Source organism: Topomyia yanbarensis, chromosome 3 (genome assembly GCF_030247195.1).
Source record: "Topomyia yanbarensis strain Yona2022 chromosome 3, ASM3024719v1, whole genome shotgun sequence".
Taxonomy (NCBI): Eukaryota; Metazoa; Arthropoda; class Insecta; order Diptera; family Culicidae; genus Topomyia; species Topomyia yanbarensis.
This window is the reverse complement of record NC_080672.1, coordinates 412,991,623-413,009,580: the sequence shown is the minus strand read 5'-3', so window position 1 is coordinate 413,009,580 and position 17,958 is coordinate 412,991,623. Positions and strand designations below refer to the sequence as shown.

The 17,958-nt window shown below is 36.3% G+C and overlaps 1 protein-coding gene across 12 annotated transcripts in view; it reads left to right on the top strand.

Moving 5' to 3' along the window:
* Positions 1–377: 377 nt before the first annotated feature.
* Positions 378–17,958, top strand: part of LOC131693510 (RNA binding protein fox-1 homolog 2) — an 803,264-nt gene continuing 785,683 nt past the window's right edge. For 9 of the 12 annotated variants that reach the window (XM_058981389.1, XM_058981384.1, XM_058981388.1 and 6 more), the window contains exon 1: positions 379–1,665. The gene's annotated coding sequence lies outside the window, so the exon portion shown is untranslated. Of the gene's footprint in view, positions 1,666–17,958 lie in introns of all 12 variants that reach the window. The other 3 variants (XM_058981382.1, XM_058981380.1, XM_058981390.1) reach the window with 1 other exon arrangement.

Genomic DNA, 17,958 nt, shown 5'->3' with positions numbered 1-17,958 from the left:
TACTGGTTTTACTCTGTGTATAATGCGCTAGAAATTTTTTGACACTTTCTAACCGAGTGTAAGAATAATGTAATGCCAGTCGGAGCGACACCTACCTTATTCTAGGCCTCCAATGAACTCCCAAACGAAAATGAGATCCCAGCGAAAAACTCTGCGCGCAAACTCTCACGTGAATCCCATCAGCAAGAATGTAGCATTCCTCCGTTCTGAACACTCCCTCTCTCTTTTTCTCACTTCCTCTCGCACTACAAACCCGAAATTTTCCGGCAAACAACCCTACCAATTTTCCCTCTTCATCTCCAGCAGCAGCAGCCTACTCGGATGCCAGCTTGGATTGCAGTCGCTGCTGGCAGAAGCATCATCGCGAAGGAAGGAACAGATCTCTGCCCGTCGCCATCGGAGTCAGTCGCCAAAGTTCAGGTTGGTCGGTCCGTCGGTCGGTCGGTTTCTGTGTTAGTGTTTGTGTTGATTTTCCTTACACGCGCGGCTAGTCAGCCACGGCCAAGCAGATTTCACCTCAACCCCTCCGGTGGTAATCATTCTGTCTGTCAGTGAAAATACCGCGATTCGCTGTCGCTGGAAAGCCGTAAATACGACGACGCACGGTGGTCGGTGTGGTAGTAGTGGCAGCGGAATTGGAAAACTCCCGCGCCAGTCAATCGGTGGATAGTGGCTTAAAAGATTGGTGAAAAGTGTCGTCGGCAGCAGCAGTGTTCAGTCGCAGTTTGAACAGATTAAAACGAATTTGGTGTGAGTTTCTCTTCGTGCTTCTTTTATCAACGTAAACAAAGAACGGGGTGACGGAGCATCCTCAGACAGCAAAAGTTTCTAGAAACCGTAATCCCTTTTACGGGTGATGCTGATGATAAAACGGATTCAACGATACTGAAAATACTGAAAAGGGGTGAAGGAAACTTCTATCGGAAAGTTTTACGTCAAACGGTGGTAAACAAGTGAGAAGTGAAAGCGAGAAAAATATTCAGTCAGGTTAATGGATAACAAGAAGAAAGGTGCAATTTAGTATTTTCTGCTCTTCGAAGATCGTCGCTGATTAAAGGTGTTATTAAACGAAGGTAGACGTCTGAAGTCTTTAATTCAAATTCATTAAAGATGAAAAGAAACTAGTGTCTTCACCGACGAAAGTGGAAACAATTTTTCAATAGCTTTTTTACCCCCACAAGATTAATTGTACCGATGAAAAGCAGCAAATGATTGAAAAAATCGTGTGAATAGTGATAAAAGATGTGAGTTCTTTTTGTGCAATCCTGGAAAAAATAACCCGGATTATTTATCACTTCACGTGGATAAACCGAGCGGAGGAAGAATCTTGTTTTTTCATCTGAGTGGAAAGAGTGCGAGCAACAACAAAAAAAATTGCGGGTGTCAACGGAAATTCAATTTGCAGTTTCGCCACCGCATTCGAAATTCAACGGTGGAAAACCGCTGGAGTGAGGAGGCAAGGAGGAAACGTAACGAAGAAGTGAGAATTTTGTAAATGAAACGAAACACGATCGAGTCGATCGGCCGAAACTAGGAAGAAATCAAACTCTTAATTGGATTATAACTTTTGGTCCGGAAGGAGGCGGGAAACGATCCGGCCGCGTGCCAACAGCAAATAAGTGGATCGCTAGAGCGAGCGGGAGACGGACGGAGACGAAAAAAGAGGTAAGGAATCGATGGGGAAAGAAGAAAATCGGAAAAGCAACGGAAATCATTCTGCGAGTCGTCAAGCTGATAGGCACTGTCATGGTTGATCGGAGAATTTTCGAACCGCTTGCTACGACTTGTTACGTGCTGGGGGATTTGGATGTTTGGAGAATCTGACGTGGGGAAAGTTTTGACCTGTTTTTAGGGTTTTTCAACACAATCCTTAACCCACAACTTTGATACGCAGCGATGTATCAATATTAAGGATTGGGGCTTGTAAAAACAGGTCAAAACTTTCCTTACGTCAGATTAACTAAACATCAAAATTCCAAAGCACGTAGCAAGTCGAAGCAAGCGGGTAACATTTTTCTGATCAACAGTTTCTGAACAGTTTATTAGCTTGACGAGAGAATCTTCATACAAAAAAAGTTTTTATTTGCGACAAAGTTCTGTGAGCAAAAGTACTTAAATTCGCAATACTTTTTATTTCATACAAACAAAACAAGAGCAATAAAACAGAGGACATCAAAGAAACGTCAAAACTCTATGTTAACTTTTCAAAAGAGCTAATAAGATTTGTAGACAAACTTTTGTATTGCTGATTTCTCTAAGTTGGCTATAATTTCAACGTAGAAAACATGTTGATTAACCTGTATTTCTGCAAAACAAGTTTGTTTAAAAAAAATCTTTAGCCTTTTTGAAGAATCAATATTGAATTGTAAATTTATTGTTAATTTTGATTTATGCCCAACGGAATAATAGTTTGAAATCTGAATAAACCAGAGCAACTATGAGACAAAAGCATTCCATTGTACACATGATGAAGAGAAAGAAAGGTGGGAACATTTGTCACTTTTGAGTGTATTAGTTTTACACTTGTAAAATTAATCATGGTGTTCGGGCCCCTGAAAGTAAACATCAGCATCCGGACGAGCATCCTGGTTCTTTGGCGCACGATGAATAGACTGAAAAGACCAAGCTTCACCTTTGATCTTCCGAATCGAACACTTAGGAACACTTCTTATCTCCAAACTACCGACAAAAACTAATTATGACCGAACCGAAACTCATGGCAACAGAAAAGCCCACTACGTCATTTGTATATGTTTGTCTTCTTAATATCCTCCTGTTTTATAGGTTTTATCGATGAAAAATGACAACCGCTTAGAAAAAATGCCCCACCTATACCGTCTTGCATTGTAACAGTACATTTCACCACTAATGATTTAGTGCCCCAACTGTATTTCGAAATAAAACATTTTTCATGATAAAGAATAAATCAATGCTTATGTTTAATATTTCGCAGAAAAATGTTTTCTCGAGTAAACTTCTGGAGCTAAATATAGACGAATATGTCAAATGGTCCTAAGTGCAAAAGAGAGCCTCTCTTTGTTTACTTTCTCTATCGATTATTATAGAGCAACAAAATATTTTTTTTGATATTGTTTCAGTATATATTGAAAAACTGATAGTATATTTTGTAAAGAGTTAAAGCGCAAACGTATCAGTGACCGAGTTATTACCGGGTATAGAAAGCTTTCCTTTGCATATAGAACCTTCATTTTTCTCTAGAAATCATGATATTTTCGTTAACATTGTTTCCCAACGAATAAAGTTGATCAGAGGCAACAGGACTTACTTACTTACCCACTGAGTTGCTTACTTACTTACTTACTTACTTTATTTTACTTTACTTTACTTTACTCTAGCGTGCGATTCAACAAATATGACGAAAGTCATATTTAAATCGAAGGTCACAATTTTAACCCGGCAGATTTCAAATTCCCTACCAAATGCTATGACATATCAAATCCATTATTTTACAGATGTTGTGTAAAAACTTGATACTGACATTGCACATTCGAGAGAAAAAAATCCACTGCTGCTTTTAACATTAAAAATGTCTTACTCCATTATCTGGTGTCCAGGTGTCATTCTAAGACCCCAAATATCTCCTATGCAACGAAACTAAGGTGTGAACGCTTATAGCTCCGCTATTACTAGATGCATTTTAATCACTTATACATCAGCCGATTCAGAAACGTCTAACTTGGAAATTATTTAGTATCAGTGCAATGAAAGTAATCTATTGATAATCGCTAAAATAGAAATGTTCTTGCAAAAAGGAAACATTACCATTCATGCGGCAGTTTTTTCAGGAAGAGTCGTCAATACGAAGCACCTAAGTGGCTCAATAAAAAACGGTTGAATCATTCGTTGCTCGCATGTCAAACGCGCAACATCATGACTATAACGTCCGGACGGTACAGCACGCGGTACAGCATGCTATGGACCTTCGGTAGTGGTGGCATTAACCCGCACACAACCAAACCCTGTACGAATCTTTCGGGTACCAGTATCACTTTCACCCGCCCCTGGCTGTGTGTAAGGTCCATAGTGCGATTTTCATCAAGCCGTTCGGACCGCATACACGAACGGGTATAGAAATGCGACAGGGTCGAGGCGTGTGCACACACACACGATCTGCAATGTAGGTGAAGGGTAGGGTTAGGTCCGGGTTGAGTTCAACATTACAGAGTGCAACGTGTGTGCACCAGGGATGCCACATTGAAATCTATGTTTCGGCCAAAAAGATATTTTTTATAATCTGTGACAGCACATGGAAGAGACAAAATTTAGTTATACTCGAAACATGTCATATTGCAAACACACAACACACTGTCAATAAACGTTTGACAAACACGTATGCAGGGGTTTTATACATAGTTTAAAACTTAACGCCACAGAGAGTAGAGAGTGAGAAGAGAGAGAGAGAGATAGAGAGGAAAAACAAATCACGAAAATTTATCACGGATCCCACCTAGAGGGGATACGATCACTGATCATGAGTACCGCTGTAATCAAAACAAAAGAGTAGTGGATACAAAAACAGAAAACAGATTTCTTAGTTACAGACCGTTGTCGGATAACTACTAAACCGCCTCGTACGAGAGTCTATGGCAATACGAAAAAAATAGCTTAAAGAGTTGCACCAATATACGAATGTGTGCTTGACGATAACACGGTTAATATTCCATTTGTAAAATATTTGAAAGACCGAACATAACCCCTAAAACAAGAAACAAAAAAAAAGGAAAGTCTTTGAACATCTGTGTGAAATTTCCAACAAAAACGACATAATCCACCTAGGAGTGAGATGTGACATTTCTAACACATTTCCCCGTGGGGCATTAATGAGTTTGCAGAACTCATGCGAGTAGACCATCAACTAGAGGTGGGATGAGTTCGGCACAAATAGAACCCCGAATAAACTGAATAAACTCTAGAAAACCAATAAAACTAATGAAATGAAAAGAAAAATAATAAATAAAAATAAAACTTTTTTCCTTTTTTATTTCGACTATGTTAGTCACATTTTCTTTTTTTTTACATTTTAACGACATTCAATTAGCTAGAGATTACTGGGTAGGAAAAGTTATGAAAATTTGAGCTATAGTACTCAAGTGAGAGTAAGGATGTGAAGTAAACAGATCGGAAAACTAGAAGATGGACTTGTCTGTCTATACTAGGACACATGCTAGTGAACTCGGGTGATTCGTAGTTATGCTGCCTAAGCTCGACCCTCATTAGCAGAAGACAAAAGTTAAGCCCGTACGATATTAAGCCTGTTCTAATGACCCTGCCATTTCTAGTTTTCCGATCTGTTTACTTCACATTCTTCCTCTCGCTTGAATACTATGGCTCTAATTTTCATAACTTTCCCTATCCAGTAATCTCTAGCTAATTGAATGTCGTTAAAATGCAAAAAACATAAATAAAAATGAAACTTTTCCCATCAGCGAAGCCCGAACTTCTGTGTTTGACTTCTGAGACATCAGTCGGGACAAGCCAGTCGTTTATGCAAGCCGTATGACTTTTTGGATTTAGCGTCTAACTAGTGCCAAACTTGGTACTAGTTTAGATTTAGCATCCAATCGGTACCAAGAAGGTGCAAGTTACTGATGAGGAAAAACCGAAACGCACAATACTAAAAATAATGTTATCAAATTCATAAAATGAGTAGATGGATCAATTTTAATCAAATGTATAAAATAAATAAATCAAATTAGTTATGCTCATCAAATAAAAAATAAGAAAGGTTAAAAAAGTTGCAAAATAGATAGAAAAAGTTTAATTTACAAATTGGATGAAACGAATAAGAGAGATGACTGAACAGAAATAATAATATTGATAAAATTCAGAAACTAAATCAAATGTATAAGCTGAAAAATTGAATGAAATAAATACAACGAACAAATTGAACTAAATAAATTAAATGACTCAAAAGAATTAAATTAATAAAATAATAAAGTGAACGTAACGAATGAGAATAATTAAATAAGTGTGCTGAAGCATTTGGATAAATTAAATTTAAAAAATAAAACTAAAAAAAAATAATACGGATAAAATGAAAAAAAATTAACAAAATCAATAAATGATAAAAATTTTAAAAAATAATAAAATCATAAAATTATAAAAAATTAATTATTAAATTAAAATTATTTAATTATTAAAATAATAAAATTATGAAAATAATCAAATTAATTAAGTGAATGAAGTGATTAGAACGAATGAAAACATTAAAATGAATTAATTGAATAAAATAAAAAAATAAACAAAATGAATAAAGTAAATAGAACTGTTGAAATCAATAATATGAACAAAATGAATAAAAATAATAAAATTAATAAAATTAATTAAAATAATAAAATTTAAAAAATTGTTGCGGCAGGGCGCAATTTCTAGTCGTCCCCACGCCACTCATTTTAGTTTATGCAATTGAAATTGAACATGTGATATAGAGCAATAAAATGAGTTCAGTCTAAGTCCAGTCCATCTTTGTGTTGTATTTCCGTATTCGTTGGAGTTTTGTGCGTTGAAAGTTGGATGACAGGATACAAGTCCTACCGCTGAGAACGAACAAAAATACTAAAATAATAAAATTAATGAAAAGAATAAAATGGATAACATGACCAAATGAGTGCAATGGTTAAAATGAATAAAATAAATAAAATTAGAACAACGAAATGACCAAAATAAACAAAATAAAAATATATGAAATGAATAAAATAAATAGAACTTAAAAAAATGAATAGAATGAATAAAATTTGAAGTGGTATGTGAACCTCGGTTTTCAAAATTGTGCGAATTTGTTTTGCAAAAAATGTAAAAAGCTGTAAAAACCGGTATATTGCCAAAAAGTTATGGAAATCCGTGAATTTGTAACAAAAATAATAAAATTAATAACAAAAATAAAAAGACTAAAATGGATAAAATGAGCCAAATGCATGAAACGCATGAAATATGAATAAAATAAATAAAATTAAAAAAAAATGAATAGAATGAATAAAATTGGAATCGGTACATGAGACTTGCCCCCTATGGCCTCGTAAAAAAGTTTTCAAAATTTTAGCGAATCCTAGACATTTTTTTAAAGAAATGTAAAATGTAAAAAATGTAAAAAGCTGTAAAAACAGGAATATTGCCAAAAACCTATGGAAATCTGTGCAGTTTTCACAAAAATGCTAAAATTCTGCCATCTGAGAAACAGGATCTGAGACGAAAAATTGTTAAAAAAAATCTATGAATGTGGCAACCCTGATGTGCGCCACTTGAAGGCCTGCGTCGGTTTATATTCATGCTTATTTGTGCGTCTGGGTTGAAATTCTCAAGAAAAACTATTTTCGGCGATTTGTAGCTAGTCGATACTTAGAGAAATTTATTGACACACACACTTTTCATATTTCGGATATACGTAACGCGTTTTGAAGTAGATTACTCTTCTCTTTTCAAGATAGGGGAATCGTTTCAAAATTTTCGGCGGAAATTTAGCCCGATTTGAACATTGTACTGAATCAAAAAATTAGATTGGATATGGTAACTAATTTCGTAGAACATACTGTTACTGAAAATAACGAAAACAAAACAAAACCGGAAGCCGTATTCGAGTGCGGTTTCATTCGAGTGTTACACTCGTGCTGCCTACACCACGCATACGCTCGCTATGTCTGGACACGCGGTTAAAGAGGAAAGGTGATGGGAAAGCCAAAATCCCATTCGGTTGGAGCCGATCTCTTGTCGGTCGAATCCATCGTTTGCTGAGAAAGGATCACTATGCCGAGCGTGTCAGTGCCGGAGCACCCTTCTACCTGTCAGCAGTGATGGAATATCTTGCCGCCGAAGTATTGGAACTGGCAGTAAACACTGCTCGTGATAACAAGAAGACCAAGATCATCCCCCGTCATCTGCAGCTGGCAATTTGAAATAATGATAAGCTGAACAAATTGCAATCCGGCGTGACCATTGCTTCCAAAGAAGACCGAAAAGAAGGCGCCGAATTAGGTCTTGCTTTGTTGGCCGATGAAACGATGTAGAGAAAAGACCAACCCGCTCTTTTCAGAGCAGCTAATGTATTCGCATGAAGATTTTTGATTTGATATTCCTAATCTTTCCATCGTTGGCGTTCGTTAGGCCGGTAATTTTCAAGTCAATATGTTTTTGATGGTGTTTAGGTACCTAGAGTAATGAGCAGATTGGCACACACGTTTCATAGTTTGAACATACGTGATGTGTTTGTATCACTCAGGCATCTGCCAACATGCTTCTGTAGGCATTTCTAAAGCACGGACGAACTCAATTTTGTTTGTACTTACTTAAAGGCGGAGGTTAGTTGGATATTTCGGCAGATGAAGACATTGAGTTATATTAGAGCAGTGAACAAGAGAACGCAATGAATGGTTTATTTTATCACATTAGTATTTAATACCGACCAAATTCCGCCGCCGTTCGATTTGTTACTTCATTTGAAACACGTTTAGAACTGTTTTATTTTCAGCACATACACTCAGGTTCGATGGACTGCAGAAAATATTTTCTAGTCAAGTAATGATCTAAGGGCACGTCCAGGAATGGTTCAGTTCTACATTCATAATTTTGACTGTTCTCAAATATAAAACTGAAAATTTTAAAACTAATACTGTCCCTCCACAACAGCCCAGTTTGAGCGGGTGTTCTTTTTAGTTTAAGATTCATGCCTTATCTTGTCTTAAGCGCTACTGTACTTAAAATCACTTTCCTCAGTTTATCGATTCTGAGTATCTGTAATGCTCTATGTATTTAAAGACCGTTCTAAACGTGTTTTAAATTAAGCAAAATAGAACGCTAGTGTATGCCAAGTTGAATGTTAAAACAATACTGTTTATTAAGAAACATTATTAAAAATTTTAGTGAGAAATTAAATTTCATATTTTGTGGAAAAACTGAATATATCCTTTGGCGAACGTGGGCTTCCTCATCATAGTCCTGAATATGGAGCTACTAGTTTTTAATATATTTTCTGAACAGACTAGCCTATTTTTGCGTAAGGTGTTGTATTTGGTTTTGGATTTTTTTTGCTGTTAAGGGCCTATTAATACAGTTTAATGGGAGAAGGTGTATAACGGATTACAATATAGAAGCGGAAGAGTAAGCTAGAACGTGACGTATGCAACACATATTTTTCCCGAAGGAAAAAACTGGATGAACCAATTTGCGCATGAGGGCACAGCCAAATGAGAAAAACTGGGTTTGAATGTTTCGTGTTCCACTCGTCAATAACTGACACCAACTTGCTGTCAGTTAGACTATGTATCTAAACTAACACCAAATTGACGTCAGTTGGCCACTAAATTTAAACACTTCATACCGGATAGCCAAGCCCAGCAGCTATGAGTCACTGACGAAACAATCAAATCAAACTTTTCTAAGTTAGGTGTTGTGCCCTCATGCGCAAATTTGTTCATCTATTGGAAAAAAATACTCGTAGCATACCCGTACAGACGTTTGGCTCTTATTCTAAAAGAGTTCGTTACCCTATACTCGTCAGCGACACAGAGCTTCTGTGCTTTGCCAACCGAGACATCACTCGGTACCAGTCAATTTCTTTAGACGATTTGGTATCCGTTTTGATACATAGTCTAACAGACAGCAAGTTGGTGTCAGTTACTGACGAGTGAAACAAGAAACATTCAAATATAACATTTCTAGAACGAGTCGATGGTTTTGCTAGATTAAAATTCATTCACGAATTATATTGTACGCTCTTGAAAAAGATACATTTTTAATGTCACCGTGGTCGTATCCTGTACACAATCCTTTGACCTTCTTTATATCAAAATAAACCTAATGAACTTTCGAAATGCGATAACTATACAAGTTTTTTTCCAAGAAACAGTTTATTGAATTACTAATAATTAAATTCCAAAGTCGAACTTATCTGAACACAATCGATGCGAAATATCTCTCGTGCAACAGGTTCCGAACTGCGTAAACGACTCCGAAGAGATACGAGCTGGTTACTATCCCTCGTTTAATCTTCCAGGTAGTACGATAGCGAGCTCTGTCTCGATGGGGAACCAAAGGCGGCAAAGACGTAAACACTCTTATCATGCACCTATAAACCCTACCAGCAGCGGTGGTAACCTTTAAGAAATTGCGGAGGGGAAATTTCCCGTTCGCTGTTCCACGAGTGATAAAACGCTGTTAAACGAAGATAAAAGAAAGTTTATAATCGAGGATGTGTATATAGTGAAAAGTAACGCGGATCATTGCACGAGCAGGGATATAAAGCTACGCTTTATTGGCTATATATTCTCATACCCCGCAGCCAGAAGTTGTTTAATTGGGAAAAGCACCCGAGGGCCACTTTCGAGATAAAATTATCAGTACTATAAATTTAGCCTTCGGCCACTAATGGACTTGAAGTAAATCAACGTGCTTTGTTTTTCGCCCTGCCCCCCGCCATGTTGTTATATTGAAAGAAAATCGAAACTTTTAAGAGAAGTATTTCCTAATACTGCTCATCGTTTACTACGAATAAACTAAGCTGGGAACAGCACTTGTAAAAATCAAATGATTCGATTATTTTTCTTTACAATAAAATAAATTAGTTATGGAATTTGCGTTTCGACTTCGTCTCATCAGAAACCGACACTAACTTAGTCACAGTACAAAGCTAGCGCCTCCACTAAGGAGAAATATAGCATATTACAATAAAATATTGATAGCTGTACCTCAGTGAATCATCTCAATCAGACATTATAATAGTTTAGCAAGTCGCTGTTGTAGTCAGGGTCGTATCATGGTCTTCTGGCGCCATTGACCAGATGTTTTCTTTTTCAGTTAGCCTTCCGAAAAACAGTTAAGTGCGTACATGGAAATGGCATACTAATCCTGGCTTAATTTATGACTTTTCCTCACTAAGTTGATAAAGTAGATCAATATTTCAGCGCTGGACTAAGGCTGGCGTCCTTGGTGGGGATCAACCGAGCCAACAGCACTCTACGGGCCTGAGCAAATGAAATTAAACTGTTGAAAGTTGCGGCATTTATCAAGGCTAGCAACATTTTCAACGCATATGCCGCGATGAACGTTTAAAGAATGAAATTTTTTACCTAGACTAGTGAATTTAACATTAGTTGTATAACATTCCGTTGACACAACACAGGAGCAGAACTTTGCCTTGGATATGACAAAGTTCACTCGTGAATTAGGAGGATCAATGATCTTGAAAACAATTGAGAACAACGCCCGTTGCAGAGCCCAGCTTATTATTTCCTCACAAGAGGGTGAAATACACCGATAGAAAATTGGAGATCCGTCGAAAGCGACGCGTAAAATCGAAATTTCCCAGTTTCTTTCAGGCAAATTCATCAATTTGGAGCACCAACAAAACAGTAAAGTTTGGTGGAATTTTAAATATATGTTCACTGCAGAGACTTTTCTCAAGAGACTTGTGAAATTATCTGACGCTAGGTGTTTAAAGGCGACGGACGGACAACGTGCACTGTATGAACAGATCGGTTGAATGAACACATGATTTGTTGGGGAATTCAACCCAACTCTATCATACATATTTCTGAACAATTTATTTCAATATTTATTCCCTCTTCAACCATTATATTTGTTTCCCACAGTTCAAAATATGTAAAAATCATCGAAAATCAGATTGCCAAAAGATACGATCGACGCTTAACATATTTTATGAACGGCTACTGAATCTACATGCCTGCCCACATAGTTAAGATTGACGGTGTGGTCATTTGGATCAATAGAAGCTTTCAATCCATATTTCGTAAGAAAAATAGTTAAACCGCAATAAAACTATTTTTTGCTATTGTTATTTCTATTTGGTATAGTTGTGCATCTCATTGATTTCTCAACAAAAACTAAGAAATGTAAAACACCTATGGGTGCAATGTTTTTAAGGGAAAACAATATTTCGCTTCCTTTTTGGACATGGATGAAGTTTTTTTATCTATTGTTTTAGTGTGTTTCACTAACTCAACAGTATGTCATGGTGATTTGCAGATTAATTATGTAAAAAACTCATCTGCCCTGACTATCGAGACATAACCATTCTCAATGTCGCATAAAAGGTACTCTCCCATATTCTGTTTAGCAATCTGCACCTGATGACTGAATTCTTTATCAACGAATACCAAAATCGTAGGTTTCGAGAAGACCGATTAACGGCGAAATAGATGTTTACCCTTCGACAAATGCTAGATAAATTTCGGGAATACAACATGCAAACTCACTATCTGTTTGTAGATTTTAATGCGGCGTACGATTTAGTGAAACAAAATGAGCTATGACAGATAATGGTTGAACTTGGCTTTCCCACAAGTCTTATTAAACTGATTCGTATGACGCTAGACAGGTCAAATACTGCCATCTAAATAGCCGAAGGGACATACGACTTGTTTATGACGTTATAAGGATAAAGCAGGGCGATGCACTCTCTAATATATTGTTCAACATCATACCCGAAAGTGCGACACGCATATCTGATGTGGGAAGGAACGGAACCATTATCATAAGATCTCACATACTTTGTTCGCTTGGTGGACGACATTAGCATCATTAGTGCTGATCACAGAGTAGTGGAAGAGGCTCATTTACCTTCTAAAACGGAGGCTGCGAGAATCAGACTGACTACAAACTAAGACAAGACAAAGTACATGGTAGCTAGTAGAGAGTGAGGTAGTCCGAACGGTGTTGATTGCGAGATGGGATTCGGGGTACGGTACCCATTTGACGACAAATTCATATATCTTGGAACACTAGTGACACGATAGCACGATATTAGTTGCGAAGTAGAAAACCGTGTAGGACATTATGTGGTTTCCGAAGTCAGCTGAAAAAGTAAAACCCTGCGAATGCGCACAAAGCCATTCGAGTGTCGGTGCTTTTGACAGAAGAATTCAACGGCACAGTAGAAACTAGAGACTGGCGCAAACATATGAACCACGAGCTATACCAAGTATACAAACATGCTTTCGGTAAACAAGATGTTCGAAAAAACATGATACCGTAGAAATGCTGAAAATATTTTGTGGCAAAAGTGAATCAAATGTTTCAAAAAAAAACCGGTAGTCACGTTCAAATTGTTCATATAAAACACGTCGTTGCAGTCAATTAATTAAATATAATAATGTCATGTCTATTATCAACTTAATTTGATCTTGTTTGAAACAAAAAGGCAGGTATACGTTTGTGTTAATTTTAATGGAGTACAAAATAAAAAGTAAACAGTAAACAGAAACCAGTAAACAGTACACAATAAACAGTAAACAGTAAACAGTAAACAGTAAACAGTAAACAGTAAACAGTAAACAGTAAACAGTAAACAGTAAACAGTAAACAGTAAACAGTAAACAGTAAACAGTAAACAGTAAACAGTAAACAGTAAACAGTAAACAGTAAACAGTAAACAGTAAACAGTAAACAGTAAACAGTAAACAGTAAACAGTAAACAGTAAACAGTAAACAGTAAACAGTAAACAGTAAACAGTAAACAGTAAACAGTAAACAGTAAACAGTAAACAGTAAACAGTAAACAGTAAACAGTAAACAGTAAACAGTAAACAGTAAACAGTAAACAGTAAACAGTAAACAGTAAACAGTAAACAGTAAACAGTAAACAGTAAACAGTAAACAGTAAACAGTAAACAGTAAACAGTAAACAGTAAACAGTAAACAGTAAACAGTAAACAGTAAACAGTAAACAGTAAACAGTAAACAGTAAACAGTAAACAGTAAACAGTAAACAGTAAACAGTAAACAGTAAACAGTAAACAGTAAACAGTAAACAGTAAACAGTAAACAGTAAACAGCAAACAGTAAACAGTAAAAAGTTGAAAGTAAAAAGTTGAAAGTAAAAAGTTGAAAGTAAAAAGTTGAAAGTAAAAAGTTGAAAGTAAAAAGTTGAAAGTAAAAAGTTGAAAGTAAAAAGTTGAAAGTAAAAAGTTGAAAGTAAAAAGTTGAAAGTAAAAAGTTGAAAGTAAAAAGTTGAAAGTAAAAAGTTGAAAGTAAAAAGTTGAAAGTAAAAAGTTGAAAGTAAAAAGTTGAAAGTAAAAAGTTGAAAGTAAAAAGTTGAAAGTAAAAAGTTGAAAGTAAAAAGTTGAAAGTAAAAAGTTGAAAGTAAAAAGTTAAAAGTTGAAAGTAAAAAGTTGAAAGTAAACAGTTGAAAGTAAAAACTTGAAAGTAAAAAAGTTGAAAGTAAAAAGCTGAAAGTAAAACGTTGAAAGTAAACTCGGGGTCCCTGGGCACAACCCTATAATTGAACAAGTATAAACTGATGTAGAGTAGGATGACCAAAAAATGATCCCCAGCATCAGATTTATTTTTCAAATTTAAGCCAAATTCAACAATATGAAAATATTAAAAAGTACTGTAGGAATGAAAAAATATATGAGGAATAAAAATTTAGATTTCCATCAGGTGGCATTGTAAACGTCCATGGAGCATCGAAAAAAGCAAGATGATTTTGATCGATCTTAAAAAGATGTTAGCATTTCTGACCAATCTGCCCAGCGTGGCAAAGGGCCAAACACACTATATGCGGTTGTGGGAGTTCTAACTCAAGTGAGCTGCGTACAGTGTAGTGCACTTACCAGCTGCGCTATTGCCTGGCCCTGGCCCAGTGGGCCCCTTGCGTAAAGACGGTACTACCTGAAGCAACCTCAAATACTAAACTTCCTCCTATCTACTTGTTTCAATGATGAGCAAAGAATTCGGTTGCTAAGTATTGCGTGAATCCAACCCGACATACATACAGGATCTCTATGATCGAGCGTCGCTTCCGAAACGGATTGAATGGATTCATCAGAAGCACTTTCAATATTTAGGTTACTAGATTGGTTGAGCGAAGCCTTTTAAATGTTGTAAAGTAATGCTATCATGGATTTTCCACGGTGATATGCAATCTACATTTTGTACAGCTAATAGTCAATTAAACTCACGTTTCTAATGTGAAAATCGACTATCCGACTTAGAAGCAAAAAAATAAACTGACAGGCCTAACCGTGTTCTCCTGCATGTAAAAAAACAACTATATTTTTTGCATAGTGCCAGGCGTTTTGGCTCACAAACCAAAAAATTGTTTCTGATTCCGCATTTTCATCAGCAAATCGGAGCTTCCGTGCTTGTCTTCCGAGACATCACTCGGAACATGCCAGTTTCTTAGTTCATGCAAGGCAAAAGACTTTTTGGATTTATGATTGAGCGTCTAACTAGTGCCAACATTGGTGCTAATTTAGATTAATCGTCTAACTAGCCCAAAGACTGGTGCTAGATACTGATGAGGAGAATTCGAAACGATAAAGACTATTTTTTTTTGTAATTTAGTCGCCAACTTTTCCAAGTTAGTAGATTAAGGATTGTGATATATTACTACATTAAAAGTGATATCAAGATAATCGAAAAGTATGTATTTATGATCCGATAGAGATAGTTCAGTTTCATTTGGAACCTGCCAATTTTTCAGCTCATGCGAAACTCTTTCAGAGCAAAGCGTTAAGTCTAACACCTCCTCTCTCTACATTCATAATAAGTGGTTTGTATTATTTTTGTACTCGATCAGTCTTTCAGCTTGTGCGAGCGGCCCCAAATGGTTTGATGAGCATTTGCATCACTGCTCATAGTGAGCGGTAGTCCATTTCTGCTACAACATGAAACAACGCTTTTGAAATCATCAGAAGTGAATGACTCGTTATGCGGCAGATATGCCGGACAATGTTACTAACTGCTCAAGTATCTGTGACAGTAATGATATCGCGAGTTGTGAGCTCCGATATGAGACACGCGTCATTGACACTATTTGAAAGAATACACGCACGAGGCATTTCACGAGGATTAGTCATACGATGGAGAAAGTATTAAGTAACTTTCCTATAGAGAAGTTTCTTTATGGAAGTACGGTTATTTAACCAATACTATAGAAGCTTTACCTTTCTGCATAAGTCGAGATAGATTCATGATTGTTCTACGTTTTTGTTAGAGATTCGGCATTACTCGAACTTTTGTTGATGAGAAAACTGTACATTTATATTGTAGTACATATATTGTACAACAACTAGAAGACACCAAGCACGTATGGTTGTAATCGCATATGGAGAACCATATCAGGTTTGAATGAAACACGATCATAACTTGAAATGCTGTGAAAAGTATTCCCAACGAAGCGAAACGTTGGCTGCAGTGCCAATGGATTTATTAAAATCGATATTCATTCGGCCTGACAGTACTTATGATTAAAACGATTTCAAACACTCCCTTTCCCTATATTAGTAATCTTTAAAACTGCTTTCGTTTATATTTTTACATTTCTTATAAAAGAAATGTATAGAATTCGCTCAAACTTTCAAGATTTTTTCCGAGGCCCGGAGGGCCGAGTCTTATATACCAATCGACTCAGCTCGACGATTTGGGACAATGTCTGTGTGTGTGTGTCTGTGTGTGTGTGTATGTAACGGACAAATTCTCATTCGTGTTTCTCAGCAATGGCTGAACCGATCTTATCCAAACCAATTTTAAATGAAAGAACTAAAAAACAGTATGAACGCTATTAATTTGTTTTTGATGCTGATGTTTAGTTTCCAAGATATGAATGTTTGAATGCGTAAAAATGGCGTTTTTTGCAGTTTTTTTGAATTATCTGCCGAAATTGACAATATAGATTAACAATTTATATGTTTTTAAACAGCTTTAACGAATACCTTTCGAACAAGCTATAGATTGTTGAAATCGGACTATTATCAAAAGAGATATTTAACATTAAATGCGGACGAAAGATTTTTATCATTTCCCATTGCCAGAAATATGACCAAAACATGTAATCTATTTTTAACGCCAAAACGGCTTATTTTGTGTCAATAATATCTTCGGTGAATTTAATGGAGGCAATATGCCCTTTCTTTTGGTATTGTGCTTTTGCTGATTAATCCCCCTATGAGTGAGATATTTACACAAATTTTCTTGGAAGTGATTATATCGAAATGATGCCTTCAGCAAAATTGTAGCTCTTACTTTTGCGAATAACTTTACTGAAGACTTCAATTATCTATTTTGAATATTTTAAAAGTTATGGCTTATTGTTTGTGGATTACTCTTTGTCGCCTATTTATTGTTCAATATAGTAATAATCAATTGAAATAAGCCAAACATTATTTCGATAAAACGAATTTTGTATTTCATTTTTCTATCTACAACCGCTAGAAATAATCACCGAACACTTTCAAGTTGTCTGGAAGGAACTTGATAACTTATCAGGGCAAAAATGTTCATTTGTGCGAACCTTCTGACAGCAATTTTTCTAACTTATAACCATCGGATCGATCTGAAACATATCGGAAAATGAAGAGCTAATTAAATAACTCCAAGCAACGGCGTAGCCAAGAAAAGGTTTTGGGGTTTAACGCCATACAACCCACCCCCCACCACACCCAATAAAAAATATTGGATTGAAGTTTAAAATTTATTGATGCTGACTGATTTAATTCAATATTACAATAACAATTATCTGATCCGTAGATTGATAACCTGTTGTTGTAAACATCATGAGAACTTTGGATAAATTGTCGGAATGGGGTCCTGATATGTAACTGATCTATTGGTCTTGATTTCACAGTTGTCTAATTGCATCAATATCAAAATCCTGCCTGAAAACATTCCAATAGAAAATTCCAGAGTCCTGTAATCAATCATAATCCTCAGATTTATTTTCAAATTGAGCTCGTTTTTGTAGAGATGTACTGTAATAAGGGTCTTTATTTAATAGGAAGCGAAGTTAAAATTGATTTAATGCCTATGAAATAGAGGTGTGCGCCGATGCATTTTTAATCGGCGGCGGCGTAAGCGACATATTTGGCCGGCGGCGGCGGCATTGACGGCGTCACGGCGTTGGACCCTATCGGCGGCGGCGCACCGGCGTGTGTCGGCGTGACGTATATTGACGCCTATGTAACTAAAAAAAAGTTCTTGGCAGTACAA